Genomic DNA, 10,377 nt, shown 5'->3' with positions numbered 1-10,377 from the left:
GCCATGATTTAGCCTTTGTTTTCATTGAACCTTATCGAATTGTTTTGAAATATATCATATCAAATCATACTGAATTGAAAGTGCGCTCTATCGAAAATTGTATTGTATCGTGGCCTATGTATTGAGGTATGTATTGTATCAACAACTTCTATGATACACAGCCTTACTGAATTCAGAATACTTAGAATTCTTTCACACAGAGTTGCATATAAATTATAATGTAAAGACGCAGCATAGGATTAAAAACAGCTTTATGTTTGTTTATGTTTGTTATGTATTTCCTACCATTAATTAGCGAAGGAAAAGACAAATATACACACACGCTATAAGAACATTTTCTACTTTTCTCACTAATACTGTGCCATTTGAAGCCTCAAATGTGTGATCAAGTTCCACCATGTATAGGGGGACCAGATTTTCAAAATTCAAAACTGGGACACATCTAGGTTGGGATGAAAAGAGCATGTAACATTGTCCATTCTCAATGTATTTCTCATGGGTTAATCAGTTTTTTCTTATTTTCAAGCTCAATTTTCTGCATTTTAGCTAAACTAATGACAGTATATTTCCCTCTTTACTGTTGGTGGGCATCAGAGTGGTCAAAATAGGGACACCTGGGACATTTCTTGTAAAAAAAAACTGGGACAAATCAGTGGTTTTGGATAAATCTGCTGGGACAGGGGACACAGTGCTCAAAAGTGGGACTGTCCCTGGGTAAAGAGGGACGTTTGGTCACACTAACCATGTATTCATTTGATTTTAGAAAAGTAACTGTATTCTGAATTAGACTTAGATTTAGACAAACTTTATTCATCCACAAGGGAAATTATTTGGACACAGTAGCTGATACATCACTATATAATATAATAACAAAGAGCTGAAATATAAATGGTAATAATAAATTCTTAATAAATTGCAAAAAAGAGCAAGAGACAGTTGTCAAATAAGACATAATTATATAAATGTAAATGTAACAAATCAAAATAAAATAGAAACATAAGTAATACAATGTAAAATCAAAGCTTGTGTGCAACAATGATATGTTGTTTTACAGTTGTAGGGAGTATTATTTGTTACATAAAGGTGAGTTGTTGTACAGTTGTAGGGAGTATTATCTGTTACATAAAGGTGAGTTGTACAGTTGTAGGGAGTATTATATGTTACATAAAGGGTGAGTTGTTGTACAGTTGTAGGGAGTATTATTTGTTACATAAGGTGAGTTGTTGTACAGTTGTAGGGAGTATTATATGTTACATAAAGGTGAGTTGTACAGTTGTAGGGAGTATTATATGTTACATAAAGGGTGAGTTGTTTGTACAGTTTGTAGGGAGTATTATATGTTACATAAGGGTGAGTTGTTGTACAGTTGTAGGGAGTATTATCTGTTACATAAAGGTGAGTTGTACAGTTGTAGGGAGTATTATATGTTACATAAAGGTGAGTTGTACAGTTGTAGGGAGTATTATCTGTTACATAAAGGTGAGTTGTACAGTTGTAGGGAGTATTATCTTTTGCATGAGAGTGAGTTGTTGTACAGTTGTAGGGAGTATTATCTGCTACATAAAGGTGAGTTATTGTACAGTTGTAGGGAGTATTATCTGCTACATAAAGGTGAGTTATTGTACAGTTGTATTGCTTATGGTATGAATGTAGTCCTGTATCTCTCACTGTTTGAATACCACCAAATGAAACACTAACTGTACCATTTACTTCCTGACATTGGGTGTTAGCATGCTAGTTGTTGTTAGTAACACTTTCTGGCCTTGAAATCTTGTGAAAACCGATTTAACTCCTTAACTCATGGCAGCAATTAAAATACCAGGGGATGTGTTTGGAAGTGAAGAATTACTTTTGAACCGTTTTTCACAGTAAAAATCAGGTACAAGATGTCGTTGACTGGTCCAGCATGACTGAAATAAATTTTGTATTCCGATTAACGTCAACAAATAAAACGTCAGAATATACTTAAGCAAGCCCCTTTCCTCAATGTTAAACCTGGATATTTCACGCCCCGTACCATACGCGGTCGGCTTAATAGATTTTAGTGGATTTAATTTGCTGCTGGCACTGAAATGTAACATCTGACTGTAAGCACTGAAGTCAGGGCCCAGCTCAGCTCCTGTCACTTTTAAATGCTATGCTTCAGAACACATTGAAAATCATTAGCGGCCTGTTTTGGAAATGGTCACCGTTAAGCAATTAGATCCTCAGCAGCTTTTAAACCTGCTGCCTTTTTTTTTTTTTTGAGCTTTTTGTTCCCACAGTTTTTACTCAACGCGCTGTGAAAAACCAAAGTAGAGGACAAGAGACGCAACCAAAAATGAAAAACACAAGCGGCGATGAAGGCGCATGCAGTACAGACTTTCATTGTCACTGCACCAATAACAAAACCGTAAAGTGACTGAATGAGCGTAACTGGACAAACACGTGTAATTTGTCAATAATAATATCAATTATCGGTGTTATCTGTGAAAAATTCTCATTGGCCTCACCCACAAGATACGATATATGCCATGGATGCTTTATTATTTGTTTTATTTTTATGCTTTAATGTGTAAAGTCGGTCAGCACATTTTCATACATCCATTTTCTAGGCATATGTGTATAATGTGTTGTCCAAGGTATTCATGTTTTCAAAACCCGATATTGATACTAAGGAAAAGACTATATACATAATATTGATTCTGAAATCAGGATGATAATTTAATTTAGACAATAGAATGTGATTTCCAACATTAAATCATAGTACTTTCTTTTATATTATATATATATTTATGTTACATGGTGTTAAAGTAGAAATAGTAGGTACTAGTATTATGTAGTAGTATGTAGTAGTTAGTAGTAGTAATAGTAGTAGTAGTAGTAGTAGTTAGTAGTAGTAGTAGTAGGTTGTAGTAGGTGGTAGGAGTAGTAATAGTTAATAGTGGTAGTGGTAGTAGTAGTAGTAGTAGCAGCAGTAGTAGGTGGTTGTAGTAGTACTGTGGTAGTAGTTGGTGGTTGTAGGTAGTAGTAGTAGTAGACAGTAATAGTAGGAGTAGGTAGTATTAGTAGTAACAGTAATAGTTAGTAGCAGTAGTAGTAGTGGTAGTAAGTGGTGGAGGTATCGGTAGTAGGTGGTAGTTGGTGGCAGTAGTAGTAGTAGTAGTAGTAGGCAGTAATGCTAGTAGAAGGTGGTAGTAATAGCAATAGTAATAGTCAGTAGTAGTGGTAATAAGTGGTGGTGGTGGTAGTGGTAGTAGTAGTAAGTAATAGTGGTAGTAGTAGTATCTATTTGTATCAGTTTTTCGATACAAAAAGCATGTTTTTCTTTTGCTAAAGCACCATGTACAAAATATAAAACGTGTATAGAATGTCCAGCAGGAGAAACTGTCTGTAGATACTTCACTAGTTGAACCAGACTTAATGTGTGAATTTGTGAAAGCATTCTTTATGGTTTAGACTCTGTTAACTTTTGGGCTTGTGGTTGTCGGCAGATTGACAGGAGCACAGCTTTGTTGACTCGTGCGGACCACAGGACGCTCTGATTGGGGGATTGGGGTCAGACTGGTTCTTATCAGCAGCACAGAGCCCCCCCTGCTGGAGCCAGCTGGTACTCACTGATCTGATCTTGGACCTTCTGCCTCCCACAGACAGATTGGCAGCCTCTGTGCTCCCCTCCACAGCTCTTATCATACACAGGCTCACAATAGAACAGAGAGAGTGCACTGGGAACTAGAGGCACATGCTATCGCTCCATGATAACCAGGGTTTGTCCATGTGAAGGCTGGCTGAGCTACGGAGTGAAAGGATTGACAACTTTACAAAGCTCAAAGTGTACAATAAAGGTACATCGCGTAACTTTTTTGGTGAGGGGTCCGCCCCCTCCTTGTCGCTGTTGTAGAACATATTTTAGTTTATTTACCAAGAGTACAGGCCCCAACAAGAAGAAAGAAATGAACCCTGATGATAATTTTGGACCGTTCCAGTCCATGTCTTTTATTTATTTTATTATTATTTTTTTACCTGTTTATTTATTGGTATTTTTATTATTACTATTATTACTACTATTATTATTGATTTTATCTGTATTGTGCTGTATAAATAAAGTGGATTAGTACAGTCCAGTGATGCTATTGGCTATACTTCTGCTGTAGGGAGTATTACACCTTTGATGATGCAGCCGTATGTTGCCCTGCATCATCAGAGGTATAATACTCCCTACAAGGACCCTCAGTACAACTCAGAAGTGGAATTTATCTAAAAGTGGAGATGTTATTACCTTATCTTCAGTCAGAAATATATATATATTTTTTTTTCTTTTCACCAAAGGGAGTTTTTGTCCATCAAAAACACTTAAAAACACATTCTTTCTGAAACTGTGGTTGCTTTCTCTACAGATAGTAATTTGTGTCTTGGAGACATTTCTATGGAGATTCCAGACAATACAATGACATCTGCGAAGACAAGCAGGTAGCGGGCCCTCCTCAAGACGTTTTGCAATGTATATTTAATCGAGCATCAAAAAGTGACATCCTAACCATACTTGTACATTATTTATCCAATACTTAAGGGTTATTTGGTGCCGTAGGTATACTCTTGTTCAGTGAGATGTTGCTAGGTTCTATTCCCACTTTGAGAGATCTTTCTGAGTTTGTATCGATATCTGTTGATATAAAACCAAAATATCAGGAAGGACATCTGACTGTGACAAAAGATATAATATTATCAATCAGTCAATCAAAAACTTTATTAATCCTAAAGGGCAATTCATTTCGCACATCTCTGGTCGCGCACAATCCATAAATAAATACAATTAAAAAGCGAATACATACAATTACACGCCATTATCCAAACATACCCAATAGGGAATGCAATCACAATATATTACTCCAGATAATTCCACAATAAATGATAATATTGAAACTATGAACCCATTTTTTTAAACCATGAGCCACCATGACCATGATTAAAAAAAACATATCAAAACAAAACAGGAGCTGCAATAAATGGCTGAATGAAACAGGCAAGTAGTGAGTTAGTGTCATTACTGATGTCAAATAATTTATCCCCTACATCTCAAATATTGGTAAACTACAAAAAGAGCCCCAGAATGATTGTTGCATCTTTTCTTTTATTGATACATTTATTGATATAGTGGTTATCTAGACAGGCCTAACACCGTACGGACAAATTTCACACTCTCTGATTCAGCTTCCAAAGTTCTTCATAATCTTATTTTAGAAGACCTCCAATGTTTATTCCTGGTTTCTTTCTATACTCCCCAACTTGCACCACTTTAAAGGGCGTGTGTTAACTCTACAGACAGGATTCTTCCAGCGTTCCTCTTGCGTGCCGTTGTTCGCGCTCTCTGCTCTGAAGCGCTCACTGTGACTAAACATAAGCTTTGATGCTGGGCCGCCAGTGTGTGGTGGAGGAGCACGAGGAACAGGTGGTGGAGAGAACTGCATTTTCCTGGCAAGGCGTTCCACATTACACACACGCACACACGCACGCACATGTACACACACACGTACAGAGGAAGAGAGAGAGGAGATAGAAAGAAAGAGAGAGAGAGAGAGAGAGAGTGTGACTGTGGAAAGCCTCTCCAGAACTGCTAGGAAGAACATACTGCCTTCAAGGATCTAGCTATTCATTTGTACTTTACTTTAGGAATTTACAATACAAATTTACCTAAATCAAATCTGTGGACTGGCCATTCTTTTCCCTGCTTTTTGCGAAAATTATGAGATTCAGAATTTGTCTATCCTGAAGTAAGTACTTGTTTTAATGCGTACTTACCATAGACTTTATAAAGAACTGGACTAAGGCAGTGTGAAACATAGCTTTCTGCTCCAGTTGAATGAAGTTCACGATGCCAGCGATTTTAGGAGCGAATTTGGAGCTGAGTTTGAATAGTGAAAGAAAAACACCAGGACCATGTAGAGCGGCTTAATATGAACATTTTAATACCGAAATGACAAAACGCATGAGGCTCCCTGCAGCAGTTACAGAGAGAGGGGTGACAATTTTTCAATGTAAAGTCAACTGGAGGGGGTACAACCCTTATTCTGACAAACCTCCATTCCAACAACCCTCCTTTCTGATATGCTCCCATTCCGACACTTTTTGATGTCGCCATTCTGTCTCATTCCTACTCATAGCTTGGAGCATCATCGTTTTTGCCTTGTATTTGCCTTGGACCACGCCTCCTCCCGTGCACAGCGCAGGCCGCACCACTAAACTAGAACTAAAACCAGGACTAAACCGGAACTAAAACCATAACTAAACCAGGATTAAAACAAGGTCTAAACCAGGTCTAAACCAGGTCTAAAATCAGGACTAAAACCAAGTTTAAACCAGGTTTAAACCAGAACTATACCAGGGCTAAACCAGGGCTAAACCAGGACTAAACCAGGACCAAAAACAGGACTAAAATCAGGACTAAAAAAGGTCTAAAACCAGGTCTAAAATCTGGTCTAAACCAGGATTTAACAGGACTAATCCATGCTGCGCGGACAGCGTCTCCTCCCATATGCCGCTTGCACCGCGCCTCCTTCCATGCACCCTGCGCACTGTGACTCCGTGACTCACTCCATGAAAATATTGTCCTGAAATGAGCTCCTCCGCAATTTAATAATTACCCTGTTTGTCAGAATGGTGGAATGTTGGAAAAAAAGCTAAAGTACCACCACTACGACCAAGGAAAAAAAAATCTCGGAGTGTATTGATGTTTGATAAAAAATGGAAATACCGCCACTCTGACAATTAGATGTCAATGTCAGAGTGGCGGTATGTCGGAATGGCAGCATGTAACCCAATTGGAGCCAGAGTCGATGGAGCCAAAAGTGTGTCCATGCTCACTTCCTATTTGGATTGCTCCAGCTATCATCTTAACTATGTCATTGTAAATATACAGTCTACAGTACTTATGTAGAAAGGGTTTTTAATAATATAATAGTTTCCTCCAAAACTCTGAACACTAACTAAACTTAGCCTACTATTTTGCTACTTATTTTGAATTTAATATTACCATTTATATTTTTGCTCTTTGTTATTATACTGTAATATATTGTGATGTGTAAGCTATTGTATCTAAATAACTTCCCTTGTGGCTCAGTAAAGTTTGTCTAAATCTAAACCACGTGGATGCAGTAAAAGAGGATTGGCTGTAAAAAGACACAAACTTATCACTGACAATTTAAAACATCTGGATCAGATTCGATTCATACAGACCTAACTCATCTTCAACTCCTAATATTTATCTTCTCACAATCTTTCCCCAAAATATTTCACCAACAAACATCTCAACAACTTTTCAATTTTGGCTTAAATCGTAGCATTGGCTTTGGCACGGCCGCCCAAACAAAAGCTAGCATTACACGAGATAATGGGCCTTATCCGAGTCCTTCTTTTGTGTTTTCTGTATTTAACGCTGCATGGACAAGTTCATAAATCACTCACTTAGCTAGCGCGGATATCCTTTTTGCTGAGAAAATGACTATGGATTCGGAGGTGATGGCGACCAGAATGGAAGTAAGCGCATTTGTCATTGTTATCATTCAGAGCAGGGCGTCAGGAAATGATGAGAGGGGCTTAAAGAGGCAGCGGAGCCCAGAATGAATAGCGGGAGCATTTTAATAGCGCTATTAGCAGTTTTCGTTCTAGGTGTTGTCAATGTAGTTGAATAAAAGGTTCTATAATGACACAAGTGAATAGAAGGTCAAAGTGTATCGCTAAGTGCCCATAGGTGACAAATGCGCACATAGCAACAAAGCATGAGATTATATGTTGCAAAGAGCATTCACTTCAAGTACAAATGTCTCACTGTGGCTAACATTATTAACCAGCGACCCTGAAGTGCAGCAAATGTTACGGTGCTTATGCAGGGGTTTGTGAGGACCACTGGGAAACGTAAATGTTGGTTCATAATTATGGAGTGAAGTTCTTAAGTGTTTTTATTGTTGTATTCCTGGAACTCAACAGTGACCAACTAGGCCCCAGTTCTGGAACTAAATCGAAAACTAAATAACAAGGTTCCCACAGTCATCCTGGAAAAGTTATTGTAAATTGAAAATGTCATTTTCCAGGCCGGGAAAATGGAATTTTGTAAATTCTATGACATTTTTGGAATTTTAATATCTCTTTCAAGTAGCTACAGCATTCTACTAAGTCAGGGGTGTCCAAACTTTTTTCATCAAGGGCCACATATCTAAACATAGGAGAAGAAGAAGAGACTGGTGCTCAATACCATGTGGCCATACCGGCTTGTAAAAGCCTGATCTCGTCAGATCTCAGAAGCTAAGCAGGCTGGGCCTGGGTAGTACTTGGATGGGAGACCGCTAGGGAATTCCAGGTGCCACAGGGGGGCGCCAGTGGCAAAAACTGTAGTTGTGTCCTTAGGCAAGACACTTCACCCACATTGCCTAGTATGAAAGTGGTGTGAGCGTGAGTGATGGTAGTGGTCGGAGGGGCCGATGGCGCAGATTGGCAGCCTTGCTTCCGTCAGTCTGCCCCAGGGCAGCTGTGGCTACAGTAGTAGCTGAGTGTGGAGTGACTGAATAATGAACTGTAAAGCGCTTTGGGTATCTTGAAAGGCGCTATATAAATGCTATCAATCAATCAATCAATACAGTGAATAATTGAAATATCTGCATGTTTAACACAAATAGCATGAATAAACACTGATGGCTCATGCTAAAAACCTTAAAACCACACACTAAATATTAAATATTCGCTTTATCAAGGTAGATTTCCCATAAACTTGCAGTAAGAAGTAAATTTTTAAATGATGTAGGGCCAAGAAAAATTTGTCTGAGGGCTGCATTTGGCCCACGGGCCGTAGTTTGGGCATGCCTGTGTTAAGTTTTCATTAGGCTATTATTATTATCTCAGAACGTATGCACCTTTTGTTTAAAAGAGATGACAATAAATGCACTGACAGTATTTATTTATTTAAAAAAAACAAAAAAAAAACTATAATACCAAACCATAAGGTGAGTGGAAAGTTGACTCTTGTGAGCTTTAAGCCATGTCATAACGTAGTTACCTCACGAAAAAACATACCTGGAGTTGTGTTTTATTTCATTCACACATGTTTGAGGAATCCTTTATTATTAGTCTGTCTACATCTCCAAAGCTCAAAATGCACTGTCCCACTTTATGATGTCATGTAGTTGTTTGTGTAATCCCTCAGTCGTCCAGGTATTGTTTCTGTCATCCAAGCTGCGAAATGTATTCTTTGCAATGTCATGTATAGTGGTAGTTTTCAAGTTACCAGCTACATTTTACCTTTAGTTCAGTAGAGATGAGCAATTCCTGGGTTGAAATGATCCAAATGATCCTCGTGAAGGTGTTTGAAGTTTAAAAACACAGTGGAGCACTTCCTGTATTTTCTGTTTGAGAGAAGAACTCAGCCTAAATATGCAGGATTTGTGTGTTAAACATGTGTGAATGAAACAAAACACAACTCCAGGTTTGTTTTTGATGAGGGAACTTTAAAATTATAGCATAAATCAGGAAATAACGTATAATATGGGCTCTATACGTTTTTATAAGTTTTTATTGAAATTTATTTTCAATATTAACCAGGTATTTTTGAATGTTACTTCGTTTTTTATCTAACAACATCTGAACCGGTTGACTCAGTGCATCTCTTGTATGGAAACTGAACCCTGCCACTAATTCTGCCTGAAAGTAAATCCTGGCACAACCTTGAGAAAGTGACACGGGGGTTGGCAGCCGTTTGTTTACCACCAAATGCTGAGTAATGCTGCGTTTTGCATATTTAAAACCCAGGGGGAGAAAACCTTTGTCACTATTGATTGGTATAACTTAATTTAGGCTAAAATCGCGTTGCCGCACAAACTATAAAAAATTCTAACCTTAATTTGCTTTTACAATGCGCTCTAATCTTACCCATAAAGGTCCCCATTTTCCGATCTCTGTTATAATGTTATTTCCTCATCACACTTTTTTCGGTAGGAGGTCCACCACCTTCTTGTTTCCATGAAAATGTCATTGCTCTGCTTGGAATGTTCCACAGTATGACATTAAACAGCTCTACTTTACATTTATTCAATTACAGGTGGTGTTATTGCTAAAAAATACCCAGAAAAACAGGTATTCTGACTGTGATTGTGGTCGCCTCTCCACAGATCTGACCTGTAACTTGGTCTGGTTTGGTCTCTATGATGATAGAAAGTTTTAATGTAATACTGCAAAACAACTCAGACAAAGGAGTAACATCTCCACGGAGAACAAAAGGTGATGGAAACTCCAACAGAAAAGTTACACAATGCACCTTTAATGTACAAACCCTCCATATTTAGGCGGAGTTCTTCTCGCAAACAGAAAACACTCTGTTCCACCTTGTGATATCATGCAGGAAGTGCTCCACGG

The 10,377-nt window shown here is 38.1% G+C and overlaps 1 non-coding gene across 1 annotated transcript; it reads left to right on the top strand.

Annotated features, from left to right (window-relative positions):
- Positions 1–8,226: 8,226 nt before the first annotated feature.
- On the top strand, positions 8,227–8,344 carry LOC129409908 (5S ribosomal RNA). The gene has a single exon (XR_008632638.1). It is a non-coding gene; the product is annotated as a 5S ribosomal RNA (ribosomal RNA).
- Positions 8,345–10,377: the final 2,033 nt, after the last annotated feature.

This window comes from Boleophthalmus pectinirostris, unplaced genomic scaffold (genome assembly GCF_026225935.1).
Source record: "Boleophthalmus pectinirostris isolate CB_2022bp ecotype Guang Dong unplaced genomic scaffold, ASM2622593v1 HiC_scaffold_20, whole genome shotgun sequence".
Lineage (NCBI taxonomy): Eukaryota > Metazoa > Chordata > Actinopteri > Gobiiformes > Gobiidae > Boleophthalmus > Boleophthalmus pectinirostris.
This window is presented reverse-complemented; position numbering and strand designations above follow the sequence as displayed.